This window comes from Halichoerus grypus, chromosome 13 (genome assembly GCF_964656455.1).
Source record: "Halichoerus grypus chromosome 13, mHalGry1.hap1.1, whole genome shotgun sequence".
Taxonomy (NCBI): domain Eukaryota; kingdom Metazoa; phylum Chordata; class Mammalia; order Carnivora; family Phocidae; genus Halichoerus; species Halichoerus grypus.
Genome location: NC_135724.1, coordinates 93491170 through 93495800, shown reverse-complemented (window position 1 = coordinate 93495800; position 4631 = coordinate 93491170).

Genomic DNA, 4631 nt, shown 5'->3' with positions numbered 1-4631 from the left:
GTCCATCCATCCATCCATCCATCCATCCATCTTTCATCTATCTATCTACCTATCCTATCAATCTATCTACCTACCTACATAATACATATTTATACCAAAAACTGAAATTGAGAAAGTATAAAGAAGAAGGTAGAGATTATCCATGAATCCTGCCAAGCATAGATAACCACTGTAAACATCTCATGTCTTCCCGGGTACACATGCCCATTTTACAAAGAAGGAAGTGGTATGACACAGAATGTATTCTATAACCTGCCTTGTTCAAATAACAGCAGATTAATATTCAAAATGTCTAACAACTGATGTGGAATAGGTACAGACCAATCAGAACACGTGTTGATCATAAACAGCCAGAGGGCTGTGCTGGTCCACCCCGGCTGCCGGCTGCCGGCTTAGTAATATGGTTGGCCATGCGCCCATGTTAATAACATGTTTCTACATAATTACTCCAATGACTACATGATATCCTAAGGATTTACCACAGTTGAATCGAACAGTCAGCCTGCTGGTATACACAGAGGTTTTTCCCAATTTTCAATACATTTAATGCGAGTAGAATTGCTGGCTCACAGGATATGCATATTTTAAACGGTCTTGGATACACATTGCATTTGCTCTTACGAGGGCCATCTACTTTATAGTCCCACCCGGGTGGCATGGGGAGCCCATTTCTCTACCCCCAAGCCAAATCTAGGTATTACCAGCCTTAAAAAGAAAGGGTCCATCTCTTAGGCACAAATAATGGCTTTTTTCACACATGTACCTTTGATTACCACTAGTGAGTTTAACTATCTTTCTGCAGGTTTTTCTTCTCATCTGAACTGCCTATTTATAGGCCCAGGCAGGAAACTATAGTTTTTGCTTTTTAATTTTGTTTATGGAGAATTTTTATTTTTGATTAATTTTTTTTTTTTTTTTGCCATACCGAATTTTAAATTTCAATGTAGTCAAATCATGATTTAAAAAAAAAATAACTTGGCTTTGGTGTCATGCTAAGAAGTCTCCTGGTAAGTGATATATGGTATTCACCAGCATTTTCTTTTCATGGAGTGAAAATTTTAAATAACCTTTTCCCCCTGATGGTAGTATTAATTTTACTTTTCTTTTTTTTGTCAGTCCCAAATGGATTTTGGTAAAAGGTATGAGGTAGAGATTTGATATAAAAATGTTCCCAAATCTAAAACAAGCCTCAACATTATTGGTTGAATAAGCCATTCTTTCTTATTTTGGTTTGAAACAAAGTTCCAAATGCATTTAGGACTCTTTCTGGACCTTACATTTTTGTCCCATCAATTTGCATATTTTAATGCTATTTTCCAATACTGTTTTCATTACTACAGCTTTAAAGGGCATTGACTAGTGATAGAATTAAGCTCTTTCTTACCATGGTTTCAGTTTTTTTCCCTGCCTTGGGTATTTGCTCAAATTTGATGGCTTTATATCATTTTGGAGAGCCCCCCCCAAAAATACAGATTTTTACATAGGAGTTGCATTATATTTAGGAATTAATTTGGGGATGATGGACATATTGACCAGGTACTTAATTCTGCAAATATTCCAGCCAATTATTTATACTCTTCAGAAACATAGTGACATTTTCTTCAAAAGGGCTTGCACATCTTAAGTTTGTTTCTTGATAGTTTGCCCAGGCGTTTTGTAGGTTCTGCAAAGGTGGTCTTTATTTCCTTTATATTTTCAACTGGTTTATAAGGAAGCTGCTGATTCTGTAGACTTGTTTTCTCTTAGTCTCCTTATCAGTTCTATTCAATTCTCAGATTCTATTTTAAGCTAATTATCTTTTCAGTCACATCATCTGCAAATAATGACAGTTTCCAATGGTCTTAAATTCTGTCTTCTCCTCTTGCCTTACTGCATGGTCGACCATGTCCAGGGTAATGTTGGATAATTGTCAAGAGCCTTGTTCTATTCCGACTTTCATAAAAGTGCCTCTAGTGTCCCATTATTATGTGTAATGTTTGCTGTAGATGTCCAGTGATCCCACTGTATTGCGTCCTTCTTAGACGGCTCCTGGGGAGTTGTACCCCCTTGTGTGCACTCATCCTGAACAAGACTCTAGACCAAGGTAAGTATACCATGAGGACAGTCAGCAAGGTGAAACCAAGTTGTTTGGGCAACAGTTTTAAGAATCAAAATAGATGCAGGGAGCACGTAATACTCAACTTTAAAGATACCGGGGCTTTCAAGTGGAAAATGAATTAAATGAAATAGAGCAGGCCATGTGGCCAAAGTAGAGCCAAGAGGAAGTAGTCATAAGGAAGAAGATTTTAACTCAAAATAAGACATTTTTAAAGACTGAGAGCTAATCCAAGATAGGACACACAAGTGGTGGTACCCAAGAGACGTCCATATAATTACGGCCAGGAATAATGCACAGGAGCTTTAAACTTCAGATGGTGGTGGGTTGCCACTCAAACTAGGTCAGGAGAACCAGCACATCAGCAACACCTGCAAGTTTATTACAAATGAAGACTCTTGGGTCCCACTCAGACCTACAGAATTAGGATCTGTGTTTGCTCAAGAGCCCCAGGTGATTTGTATGCACATTAAGGGTTCAGAAGCACTGGACTCAAATATATTTTCCTACCAGTCATAGGACACCCAACCTGTGGACTCTTAGAGAATACAGGTAGTTAATTACCTCAAGTAACAAGCGACCTGGAGGTGTAGGAGCTTAATGAAGTCATCATGAAGTTGGCTCTTTCCATGCTCAGAGTGCTAGCTTGAATATTGAGTTGATGTAACCTCATGGTTACAAAATGGTGCAACAGTTCCGTGTACAACTTCACACACTACTTATGTGCAGGAAAAGGACAGGCTTCCTCACCATCTGTCTTTTCATCATGAAGCAAAATCTTCCCTAGAACCTTCCATGACTTCCATCTACACACACCTGTTCTTCTGTCCCACCTCATTGACCAGACCTAGTGAAACTGCACACCCCTAACCCAATGGGGTCATCTTACAAGAATAAAACCTTTAGGAGCAGAGCTGGGCTGGAAATTAAAATACACTTCCAACTTTGCCTGATGCCCCTTCCTCTCTTATGTTTTTCTCCCTAATGCTCTCTATTACCCAAGAGATATGATTCACTCCCCTGAACATTGCTGCAACGTTGGGCTTTATTAATTGAAAAAAAAAATGACTATAATCATGACACCCTTAGAAGAATGGTATGTTTTATAATGGACCTTTTCCTTTCATTCTTGTTGTGTTTGTTTTTGTCTGTGTAGACCTGTGTCATACTTCTAGCAAATGAGAATCACGAATTCTTTGTAAATCTCTCACGTCCTCTGTGTGCTAGGCCATGCATGGAAGAACAAGTTGCATTTATTTTCCCAATACTTGAGAAAGTCCCTTTAACAAGAAAAAAAAAGTTTCAGCTGGCCTAAGCTGTTTTGAATCTAAGCCTTCTGCTGTGGCCGGACATCCAAGGACACCTAGATGATATTGACACAAGGTTGGTAATATTGCTCCAGATGAGCGGGTAGGAAGAAAAGCCATTTGCAAATGAAAAATCTTGCTCAAAGCCAGCAAAATCCAAGTGTTTTATGAGAGGGCGGGCCTGGGAGGTAAACAGGTGCTGCTCTGCCCCGGGGGTGAGCCAGGGAGGAGAGCGGCAGCAACCTGGCGCTTGTCTCTTCTGATCAAAGTCGGCACCTGCACCTCGTAATCACCGGCACCCACCTTTCAAAGCACGCACTGATTGATCATCTGTCAGGGGTGATAACTTTGTAGTTCTGCCTAAAATACTAAAACATTGTTAGGATAGGTTTTTAAGCGGGTTTGTTTCTTTCTTTCCTTCTTTTTTTTTTTAGTGCAAATATTCCCCCACGCGCCATAAAGTGCCCCCTCCCTTGGAGGACATCTGCTGGGAGAGACCCCGCTCGTCAGAGAGTGCCTGAGAGCATTTCATCCATCATCCAGTGCTCCTGAAGCCACCGATGGCAGAAGTCCCTTCGTGGGTGACGGAAGGGAGTGTTTCAACGCCAGACCCTCTGGATCCGAGCTTGGTATCCGCCCTCCGCCCTGCATAAAATGTCTTCTAATAACAAAGCTAAACTCCGGGACTTTGGAGAAGTCCGCCTCGGCTGTGGATCTCGTGCGGGGTCTTAGGAGCATCACCTTCCCAGGGGCGGGACTGTTGGGAGTCCCCAATTACCACGGCTCACCTCAGCAGTGGAAACTTAATCTGTACGGATTTCAAACGCCTCCTTCCCTCCTCCCTCCAGCTTGGCCTTCACACTCTTAATAAAACATTAAAAAACACTCCACACTATGTTGCCGGAGCGTGGTCCGCGAGCTTCCCTGAAGTCTGGCCGTGTTCCCTCCATCAGCACATTACAGCCATCTTCGGGCATTCGCGTACAGAGGTGTCCGCGCATGCAGTCCGCTTCCCTGCGAAGTGAGTGTGATGTTATTGTGTTCAAAGAGGAAGACGGAGCATATTCTCCACCACTGCAGAGACACCGCGCCTGCCTTTTCAACTTGAAAGATCAGTGGGTATTCTGTGTAACCCGAACACGGCATTGGGAAAGTGTTTCTCAAAAAAAAAAAAAAAAAAAAATCCCTCGTTCTTTTTAAAGATCATTACTCATTAGCATGCTGGGTTT